The sequence below is a fragment of the Leopardus geoffroyi genome, chromosome D1 (genome assembly GCF_018350155.1).
Source record: "Leopardus geoffroyi isolate Oge1 chromosome D1, O.geoffroyi_Oge1_pat1.0, whole genome shotgun sequence".
In the NCBI taxonomy this organism is placed as follows: Eukaryota; Metazoa; Chordata; class Mammalia; order Carnivora; family Felidae; genus Leopardus; species Leopardus geoffroyi.
In genome coordinates, this window is record NC_059329.1 from 4,716,841 (window position 1) to 4,728,774 (window position 11,934).

The window sequence follows — 11,934 nt, forward strand, 5'->3', positions numbered from 1 at the left end:
GAAAGGAGGGTCGAAAACATCCCATTAAGAGGTGACAGCAAAGATCCATCTTGGAAGTCATTAAGATTGGAGTTTGGATAGCAGAATCTGGAACACGTAGGACAGGATGGATTTGGAAGATATTATGAGTTGGTTGGACCTAGCGATGGGTTGCATGATCAAGGAAAAAGGCATTAAAGGTGACTGTGCCAAGACCGGATGCCCAGCAGCTGTCCCAGTCCCCAGTGTCTGGTGCACGACAGATGCTTGAGTGGGTTTTTGTTTTTCACTGAATGAGTAAATAACAATTAGACCTTAAGTAGGAGTGTCTGGGAGAATTGTGTTGCAGGGGAACTGAGGAGAAAAAACAGGTTTGGGAGGGAGGTAGATGAGTTTCATTTTTGGGTCACTCACTTGGAGAAGCCAGCCAAAATTAGGAGACCCCTAAACAACCAGAAAGGGAAGATTAGGTGACATTTCAGTAACGAAAGATAGAGATTTCAGAGTCTACTGGGTGAATATGGAGTTTGAAGCCATATGATAAAATGAGATTTCTAATGGAGAAAACACCCAAAAGAGAAGAGACACAAAGGCAAGTCAGTTGGGTAAGACTGGTGAGGTGGGCTTCTCAGGAGCGGCCAGAGAGAGTGGAGGTGAGCCAGACACCATCCAGAGGGCAGAGACACAAGAGCACCTGGCACCCATGGCTGAGAGCCAAGCAGCATGAGATAGAGAGTCCATATGGGTTGAAGATGGAGCCCATTAACCAGAGCTGTTTCCATAGAATAATGGGAAAGGAAGCTAGAGTCCATTGGGCAGATGCGAGGGGAGATGAGGTTTCCCAGCTGGTGGGGTTCTCTCCTTCCAGCTGTGCCTGGTGTTGATAATGGCCCTGTCTCGTCAGACTGCACATACTCAGAGGTAAGCCTACCTACTGGTGCAGCCAGACACACACTTTGTTTCTGAGGAGAGCTTGGCTCAAGTTCGTATTTTCCCTTTCACTCTTCCACTGGCCCAAGTCAGTCCCCTGGGCCCATCCTGGCCCCTCTCAAATCCCAGAGCTAAGAATCCCTCCCAAATAAATTACCTTATGTGTTATCTTTCTATCTGAAAGGGGCCAGACAGAAACCAAGAGAAGCCCACAAGACAGGCAGCAGGGAGATGTTTATAATTTTTGCCTCTCCCGTCAAATGTTCATGTTCGTATTTTGTCTTTGACCAAACTCAGAAAGACCGACTAAAGAACGAGACCCCGGGTTTGGCAGAGAAGTGGTGTCCGAGAATGTTTATTAGGAGTGTGGAGATTTTCACAAAGCCACACACCGTGTGGAAGACCCAAGTAGAAAAGATTGTAAGTCCTGGTGGACCATGAGGACTTTGAGTTCTGAAAGGTGCCTGTGTGTTAGGTCCGTCGATGCTCTGGAATGAGGGTCTGTGGTTCAGGCGAGGGCAGAGGCAATGATAGCCATTGGATTGCCGGTCCTCTTGTTCCTCCTTCCATGACCAGTCCTTGCTGAACAGCCCAGTCTCCCTTACCACATCCCATTCTGTGCCGCTGTTACTCTCTCTGAGCCTCTTAAGGGACAGATGCCTTCCCTCCCAGCTTCTCCTTTCTTCCTTCTTTTTTACAGACTGCTCTCAGATTAACCTTCTGGAAACTCAGGTTTATAGGACTCCCCACATTAGTGACCCTGGAGCACAATTATAAGTATTAAAAAAACCTTTATATAATGATAAAGTCCTACTTTCCATCTTCCCCCATCCAAACCCTGCAATCCACAATCATCAAAGCTGCAGGGGAGGCAAGAAAGAATGTCTTTTCCCTTTATTTCTAGTGCAATTCATTTTTCCCTTTATACATAAAAACCTATATTGCTATACATTAAGACATTTTATCCTATAGAATGTTATTGAGGTCATATATAATATATATTCATTTTGTTGGAGATGCGTACATATGTTTCTATGCATCACAGTTTAGTGTAACTGCTCCACAAAGAAAGAAAACATACCCCACCATCCTTAATGCTATTTTAACAAAATGTTTTAAATTGTATTTCTTCCAGTTAATGGTGTAGAAAGCAAAATGGGGAAAGTACATGCATTTTCCTAGAATGAGCCATCAGAGACCTAAATAAATGGACTGAATGAGTTTGTTTGAATGTTCCCATTCACATAGGATTACACATTCAAATAAAGCTGTGTACATTTATTTGAATATGTAATCAAGGAGCTGAGCAGAAGTGGCACCTGCTTCCAAGTGTAACATCCCTGGTTTACACCTGTGGGTACCTCAGTGTGTTGTTAAAAGGCAGAAAATAGTTCTTTCTATATGCATTTTATGCAGATTTCACAGCTCTTGCTATTGTTTATCAGCTTTGTTGTTTCTCATGCACAAGGCACCTGTCCATATCAGCAGTAATGGTGCTACCCAGAGGAAGGCTGTATTTAAGTTTCTCAAGTTTCCCGGCCCTTTGAGAAAGTTTGGGCTCACCCACTCCTTCCTTTTTCATTCAACAAGTATTTGATGGTTGCTGGGTTACAAAGGTATTTGAGTGAACCATCTAGGCATTTTACAGTGCCTGTTCCTACCGGTCTCAGTACTGTTCGTTGGGATGAACCTGTCGTGGTCCATGACCCAAAGCCTTTTGGGCCACCGACGTTTGTAGGCTCCCACGTGGTTCTTAAGGAGTGGAGGTGGAGGTGGACAAATGATCGTGCTGTCATGTGCATGATGTGGCACAAGAGTACAAATGGGGACCCATGTGTGTAAATATTTAAAAATTGATTAACCAAACTAAATGTTTTAAATGCTATCTGTCTACCCTATTTCTATCTTCATGATGGCTGGAAGGCCAAGTTTGAACTGAGAATGCTTGGCTTCCTCGGAGATCTGTGCTGGAATGTGGCAGCAATGGGGAGCTAGCCCATAGCCCCTGGCCAAGGCCTGTAGTCTGCTCCATCCTCTGCATGCCCTCGGTTGTGCCATTCACCACATGGAGGTTTGCATTCCCAGAGGAGGACACTGGCCCACACATCCAAGCTCTGTCCATGCTGCATAAATAGCTTTGCCAGACCTCCTGAGGAGAACTGAGCAGGCCCTGGAAGCAGACTGGAGACCCTTGGGAGGGAAATTGTGGGGTCCCACATAACTGGCAAGGGGCCTAGGAGAGGGGATGTGTGAGTTTGGGCCTTGCTAATGGAACCACTAAGTAGTTCTGATTGGAGGCACACTGCTGGATAGCTTGTGAGCATGATACCTTTACCTTGCTTCTTAATCGCATGAGTATTCTTGCCTTTCCTGTGGGTGACTCTCTGGTCCTTCTTGGCTTTTTTTTGCACCATCATACTATGTGGAAGCATGAGAAAGAGGAGGCCACACAGACAAAGATGACTCTAACCTTCCTTCCTCCTTGTACCCAACTTCATCTCCATTATGGTGTCACAGACCTCACGGGAGGGCAGCGATAGTGTTGGCCTGAATGCTGTCTGTGGGTTTTGTATTAGGACAGAGCTCTTTTGGGATCCAGGAATTTTTATGACTTCTGCCTAATCTGTTGTATTAACTCTGAACAAAGTGTGGGAAGGGGAGAGAGATAGAAGTAGATGGAAAAATGCTGCTGAAGAAGTACAACTACTGAGGGGTTTTGGGGATTAAAAAAGAGGTATTTTCATGTGTATATTGTTATATTGTTTAAAAATAATATGAGTTATTATTAAGAAAGAAAAATAATTGACCAAGACATTGTATTGAATAACTGAATGCTAGTAAGAAATGCATATACCATGTGATTCAAAGCTATGTAAATGCATCTGCATAAAAACTTGTATGTGTAGATATCTTGCATTAGCAAGATGATGATGATATTGATGATGGTTCTGATGATAGTGTTGATGGTGATGATGATGGTGACGATGATAGTGGTGATGATGGTAATGGTGATGATGATGATAATGATGATAGGGGTGGTGGTAATGATGATGATCATTAGCATTTATTGGATTCTTACTTTGTTCCAGGCACTTTGTAAGGGTGTACATTAACTCGTTTAATGTTTACAAGACCCTGAAGGCAGATACAATTAGTGACCCCATTTTGCAAATGAAAAATAAGGTATAGAGCTGTCCAGAAATTTGGACAAATAATACAGGTTGTATTTTGGATGTGACTCCAGAGACTGTATGTCTAACCACTACACATAGACACTGAAGTGTCATCATCACTGAATTACAGTGTCCTTTTTTATTTTGTTTTGGTCTATTTTTATTTTTATCCACTACATTAATAAAAGAATGGTGACCTACTGAATAAACATACTTACCAATTTTCTAGCATACCCATGATAGTACATTTTTTTTCTCCCACAAGTTTGGGGGCACCATGGTTACTCATCCATTCCCCTATCACCTTTGTGACACTTTGTGATGCTAGTTTTGTCTCTTCTGGGTCTCCATTTTTTTCTTGACCCTTACTAGATCTTGGGCTGTATCAGTGATTGAGACCTCTGTGCTCTTCCTAGTGGTTACAGTATATGATCAGATTAATTACTAAAAAATACAATTTGATTATAAACAGTGTCTATTTGAGGGGTGATTAGAATCTGCGACTGAAATACTGATGCAATGGGAAGAAAAGGGATTGTCTTATGAAAAACTATGGCCTTGCTTATTTGGTGCACCATTTAAAGAAACTGCCTGGGAAAGACTGTTTTGATGTTTCTTCTTCACTGAAGCAGATGACAACAATTCTGAAGGTCTAGTCCTTCCTGTAATTCTGTTTAATCTTCCTGAAAGAGAGCTTTTGCTGTGTCATTCTGGAGCTCAGAGTACTTCAGTAGGTCACTCTTGCTTCTGGAATTAATTGCAAGCATTTGCAACTCTCAGCGAAATATTCCTCAAACTCCTTTGTCCTGTGAGTTTTCCTACTTCCTTTTGGTGCTTTTATACGTCAACCAAATGAAACTTGTTTCTTCTTATTCATTATGATCGCATTATTTCCCCCCGTTGGAGTACCTCTCTTAGTCCCATACTTACCTTTATATGTCCAAATATTACTCACTTTGAAGTTCCAGTTCATATCTTCTTTAGAGAAGTGTCTATTCATGTTTTCTGCCCATTTCTTCACTGGATTATTTGTTTTTTAGGTGTGGAGTTTGGTGAGCTCTTTATAGATTTTGGATACTAGCCCTTTGTCCAATATGTCATTTGCAAATATCTTTTCTCATTCTGTCGGTTGCCTTTTAATTTTGTTAATTGTTTCATTTGCTGTGCAGAAGCTTTTTGTCTTTATGAGGTCCCAATAGTTCATTTTTGCTTTTAATTCCCTTGCCTTTGGAGATGTGTCAAGTAAGAAATTGCTGCGGCTGAGGTTACAGAGGTTTTTTTTTTACTGCTTTCTCCTCCAGGGTTTTGATGGTTTCTTGTCTTACATTCAGGTCCTTCATCCATTTTGAGTTTACTTTTGTGAATGTGTAAGAAAGTGGTCTAGTTTCATCCTTCTCCATGTTGCTGTCCAGTTCTCCCAGCACCTTTGTTAAAGAGACTGTCTTTTTTCCATTGGATATTCTTTCCTGCTTTGTCAAAGTTAGTTGGCCATACTTTTGTGGGTCTAGTTCTGGGGTTTCTATTCTATTCCATTGGTCTATGTGTCTGTTTTTGTGCCAATACCATGCTGTCTTGATGATGATAGCTTTGTAGTAGAGGCTAAAGTCTGGGATTGTGATGCCTCCTGCTTTGGTCTTCTTCAAAATTACTTTGGCTATTCGGGGTCTTTTGTGGTTCGATACAAATTTTAGAATTGCTTGTTCTAGCTTTGAGAATAATGCTGGTGCAATTTTGATTGGGATTGCATTGAATGTGTAGATAGCTTTGGGTAGTACTGACATTTTAACAAGGTTTATTCTTCCAATCCATGAGCATGGAAATTTTTTTCCATTTCCTTATATCTTCTTCAATTTCCTTCATAAGCTTTCTATAGTTTTCAGCATACAGATCTTTTACGTTTTTGGTTAGGTCTATTCCTAGATATTTTATGTTTCTTGGTGCACTTGTGAATAGGATCAGTTTCTTTATTTGTCTTTCTGTTGGTTCATTATTAGTGTATAAGAATGCAACTGATTTCTGTACATTGATTTTGTATCCTGCAACATTGCTAAATTCATGTATCACTTCTAGCAGACTTTTGGTAGAGTCTATAGGGTTTTCCATGAATGATATCATGTCATCTGCAAAAAGTGAAAGCTTGACTTCATCTTTGTCAATTTTGATACCTTTGATTTCCTTTTGTTGTTTGATTGCTGTTGGTAGCACTAACAACACTATGCTAAACAACAGGGATGAGAGTGGACATCCCTGTTTTGTGCCTGATCTCAGGGAGAAAGCTCTTAATTTTTCCCTATTGAGGATGATACTAGCTGTGGGCCTTTAATAAATGGTTTCTATGGTGTTTAAGCATGTTCCTTCTATCCCGACTTTCTTTTTTTTTTTTTTTTTTTTTTTATTTTATTTTATTTTTTTTAATTTTTTTTTTCAACGTTTTATTTATTTTTGGGACAGAGAGAGACAGAGCATGAACGGGGGAGGGGCAGAGAGAGAGGGAGACACAGAATCGGAAACAGGCTCCAGGCTCTGAGCCATCAGCCAGAGCCTGACGCGGGGCTCGAACTCACGGACCGCGAGATCGTGACCTGGCTGAAGTCGGACGCTTAACCGACTGCGCCACCCAGGCGCCCCCTATCCCGACTTTCTTGACGGTTTTTATTTAGAAAGGATGCTGAATTTTGTGAAATGATTTTTCTGCATTGATTGACAGGATCATATGGTCCTTATCTTTTCTTTTATTAATGTGATGTATCACATCGATTTGGGAATGTTGATTGAGCCCTGCATCCTAGGAATGAATCCCACTTGATCATGGTGTATAATTCTTTTTATACACTGTTTAATACGATTTCCTAGTATATTGTTGAGAATTTTTGCACCCATATTCATCAGGGATATTGTCTTGTAGTTCTCTCTTTTTGCTGGGTCTCTGTCTGGTTTAGGAACCAACGTAATGCTGGCGTCATGAAAGGAGTCTCGAAGTTTTCCTTCCCTTTCTTTTTTTGGAACAGCTTGAGAAGGATAGGTATTATCTCTGCTTTAAATGTCTGAGAGAATTCTCCAGGGAAGTCATCTGGACCTGAACTCTTATTTGTTGGGAGATTTTTGATAACTGATTCAATTTCTTCGCTGGTTATGTGTCTGTTCAAGTTTTCTGTTTCTTCCTGTTTGAGTTTTGGAAGTGTGTGGTGCTTAGGAATTTTCCCATTTCTTCCAGGTTGTCCAGTTTGTTGGCATGTATTCTTTCATAGTATTCCCTGATAATTGATTATATTTCTGAGAGATTGGTTGTAATAATTCCATTTCATTCATGATTTTATCTATTTGGGTCATCTCCCTTTTCTTTTTGAGAAGCCTGGCTAGAGGTTTATCAATTTTGTTTGTTTCAAAAAACCAACTCTTGGTTTCACTGATCTGCTCCACAGTTTTTTTAGATTCTATATTGTTTATTTCTGTTGTGATCTTTATTATTTCTCTTCTTCTGCAGGGTTTAGGGTGTCTTTGCTGTTCTGCTTCTATTTCCTTTAGGTGTGCTGTTAGATTTTGTATTTGGGATTTTTCTTGTTTCTTGATATTGGCCTGGATTGCAATGTATTTTCCTGTCAGGACTGCCTTTGCTGAATCCCAAAGCATTTGGATTGTTGTATTTTCATTTTCATTTGTTTCCATATGTTTCTTAATTTCTTCTTTAATTGCCTGGTTGACCCATTTATTGTTTAGTACGTTGTTCTTTAACCTTCATGCTTTTGGAGGTTTTCCAGTCTTTTTCCTGTGGTTGATTTCAAGCTTCATCGCATTGTGATCTGAAAGTGTGCATGGTATGATCTTAATTCTTTTATACTTATGAAGGGCTGTTTTGTGACCCAGTATGTGATCTATCTTGGAGAATGTTCCATGTGCACTCGAGAAGAAAGAATATTCTGTTGCTTTGGTATGCAGAGTTCTAAATATATCTGTCAAGTCCATCTGATCCAATATATCATTCAGGGCCCTTGTTTCTTTACTGACCATGTGTCTAGATGATATATCCATTGTTGTCAGTGGGGTATTAAAGTCCCCTGCTATTACCACACTCTTATCAGTAAGGTTGCTTATGTTTGTGATCAATTGTTTTATATATTTGGGGGCTTCTGTATTTGGCGCATAGACATTTATAATTGTTAGTTCTTCCTGATGGATAGCCCCTGTAATTATTATATAATGCCCTTCTTCATCTCTTGTTACAGCTTTTAATTTAACATATAGTCTGTCAGATATAAGCTTGGCTACTCCAGCTTTCTTTTGAGTTCCAGTAGCATGATAGATAGTTCTCCATCTCCTCACTTTCAATCTGAAGGTGTCCTCAAGTCTAAAATGTGTCTCTTGTAGACAGCAAATAGATGGGTCTTGTTTTTTTATCCATTCTGATACCCTATGTCTTTTGGTTCGAGCATTTAGTCCATTTACATTCAGTGTTACTATGGAAAGATATGGGTTTTCAAGTCATTGTGATGTCTCTAGGTTTCATGCTTGTAGTGATGTCTCTGGTACTTTGTGGTCCTTGCAACATTTCACTCATAGAATCATCCTTAGGATCTCTTGTAGGGCTGGTTTAGTGGTGATGAATTCCTTCAGTTTTTGTTTGTTTGGGAAGACCTTTATCTCTCCTTCTATTCTAAATGACAGACTTGCTTGATAAAGGATTCTCGTCTGCCTATTTTTTCTTTTCATTACCTTGAAGATTTCCTGCCATTCTTTTCTGGCCTGCCAAGTTTCAGTAGATAGATCCATCACTAGTCTTATTGGTCTCCCTTTATATGTTAGAGCACGTTTATCCCAAGCTGCTTTCAGAATTTTCTCTTTATCCTTGTATTTTGCCAGTTTCACTCTGATATGTTGTCCAGAAGATCAATTCAAGTTATATCTGAAGGGAGTTCTCTGTGCCTCTTGGATTTCAATGCCTTTTTCCTTCACCTTATCAGGAAAGTTCTCATCTATGATTTGTTCAAGTACACCTTCAGCATCTTTCCCTCTCTCTTCCTCCTCTGGAATCCCAATTATGTGTATATTATTGCTTTAATTGTGTCACTTAGTTCTCTAATTTTCCTCTCATACTCCTGGATTTTTTTAATCTCTCTTTTTCTCAGCTTCTTCTTTTTCCATAATGTTATCTTCTAATTCACCTATTCTCTCCTCTGCCTCTTCATTCGGAGCTGTGGTCGTCTCCATTTTATTTTGCAGCTCATTGATAGCATTTTTTAGCTCCTCCTGACTGTTTCTTAGTCCTGTGATCTCTGTAGTAATAGATTTTCTGCTGTCCTCTCTACTTTTTTCAAGCCCAGTGATTAATTTTATGACTATTATTCTAAATTCTTTTTCTGTTATATCGTTTTTGATCAATTTGTTAGCTGTTGCTATTTCCTGAAGTTTCTTTTGAGAATTCTTCCATTTCATCATTACCATAGTCCCTGTGGTAGCTCCAAACTGCAGGGCACTTCCCCTGCACTGTCTGGAGAAACTTGTTTTGGTGGGCGGGACCGCAGTCAGACCTGATGTCTGTCCCCAGCCCACCACTGGGGCCACAGACTGGTGTGTACCTTATCTTCCCCTCTCCTAGGGGCAGGACTCACTATGGAGTGGTGTGGCCCCTGTCTGGTCTACTTGCACACTGTGAAGCTTGTGGTGCTGCTCGATGGGATCTGGCCAAGGGCGTATTATCCAGGGTGGATCCACAAGGAGCACATGGGTGGGACGGGCAGGTTCCGCTCACTTTGCCCTCAGTGGTCCCCTTCAGGAGGTGCCCTGCAGCACAAGCAGGGAGGCCAACCTGTCAGAGGGATGGATCCACTGAAGCACAACATTGGGTGTGTGCGCAGTGCAAGCAAGTTTGGTGATGGGAACTGGTTCCCTTTGGGGTTTTGTCTGGGGAATGGGAGAGGGAGATGGAGCTGGCCAGCACCTTTGTTTCCCGCAGAGCTGATCTCTGTCTTCCTGGGCTCTACACCTCTCCCTCCCATTGTCCTCTCGCCTTCCCCACTCTCCGAAAGCAGAGCTATTGACTCTTAACATTCCAGATGTTAAGTCCCGCTGGCTGTCAGAACTCATGCAGTCCAGCCCCTCTGCTTTTACAAGCCAGACTCGGGGGTTATGCCTTGCTGGGTGGACTGCCCCTCCACTGCCATGGCTCCCTCCTGCCAGTCTGTGTAGCGCGCACCACCTGTCCACCCTTCCTACCCTTTTCTGTGGGCCTCTTTTCTACCCTTGGCTCTGGAGGGTCCGTTTTGCTAGTCTTCTGGCAGTGTTCTGGGTTATTTAGGCAGATGTGGGGGGAATCTAAGTGACCAGCAGGACGTGGTGAGCCCAGTCCTCCTACGTCGCCATCTTTCCTGAAGCTTCTCTCTGTTTTTATTTATTTTTGAGACAGAGAGACAGAGCATAAGCAGGGGAGGGGCAGAGAGAGAGGGGGAGTCACAGTATCTGAGGCAGGCTCCAGGCTCGGAGCTGTCGGCACAGAGCCCAATGCAGGGCTGAAACTCATAGACTGTGAGATCATGACCTGAGCTGAAGTCGGACACTTAACCAACTGAGCCACCCAGGTGTCCCTAGAATTTAAATTAAATTTTGAGAAAAAAAACCCAAAGCATTGCACTAACCTCATAAAAAGAATTGGGCATCTTTTTTTTCAATTTTTTCTGAAATAATTTATATAAAATAATAAAGAATTATTCCTTGAAAAATTGGTAGAATTGTCCTGCAAAGCCAAGATAGCTTGGATTTGGGGGGAGAAATAGTCTTTAATACCATTTTAATTTCTTTGATACTTACTGCCCTATAAAACTTCTCTTTGTTTTTCTTAAGTTCATTTATTTTTTATTTTGAGAAAGAGAAAGAGTGGGAGAGCATGTGGAAAGGGCAGAGAGAGAAGGGAGACAGAGAGAATCCCAAGCAGGCTCAGTAATGTCAGCACAGAGCCTGATGTGGGGCTCAAATTCACAAACTGTGCGATCATGACCTTGAACTGAAATCAAGAGTCAGATGCTCAATTGACAGAGCCACCCAGGGGCCCTTCCCATTCTCTTTCTTGCATCAGTGTTTGTGTTTTGTACATTTCTAGAACTTTTTTCATTTTGTCTGTTTTCAAATTTATTAGTGTAAGCTGTTTAGAGTAACTTTTTAAATCATTTTTAAATAACTGATATCTTTTTTATTTTCCTTTTTAAATTAAATTTGATTTGTGCTCACCTCGGCATCACATATACTAAAATTGGAACGATACAGAGAAGAGTAGCATGGCCCCTGCGCAAGGATGACACGCAAATTCGTGAAGCGTTCCATTAAAAAAAATAACAACAAAAAAAATAAATTTGTTTTAACCATATCCTTCTCCCTTTTTCTCTTGCTTAATCTTACTGTAGGTATTTCTTGCTTATTATATTGATCTTTTCAAAGAACTAGAATTTAGTTTTGCTAATCTTCTGCTCTTAACTTTATTATTTCCTTCCTTCTTTTTTCTTCTTTTTGGAGGATAGGGGTTTATAATTGGTTGTTCTAAGTCCCAATTTTTGAGATGAATACTAGTCATTAAACAAACTTTTATCTTGCAACTTTCATACATGTTTTTATATATATTATTATTTTATATTTATATGTTTAATATTTTATATAGCAATATATATTGTACATAATTTTATATTATTTTATATAATAAAATACATGAAATATATACTATAAAATATGGAATATAAAATAGTATATAAAATATGTGTGTGTGTGTGTGTGTGTATTCATTTATTTAAGTAGAGAGGATGCAACAGTGATGTTCCATATTCCTGCACGAAGCTTTAGCAGGTACAGTTTGGACCATCTCATCTCCCCT

The 11,934-nt window shown here is 40.5% G+C and overlaps 1 non-coding gene across 1 annotated transcript; it reads left to right on the top strand.

The window, feature by feature from the left end:
- Positions 1–11,292: 11,292 nt before the first annotated feature.
- LOC123602880 lies at positions 11,293–11,399 on the top strand. The gene has a single exon (XR_006714633.1). It is a non-coding gene; the product is annotated as a U6 spliceosomal RNA (small nuclear RNA).
- Positions 11,400–11,934: the final 535 nt, after the last annotated feature.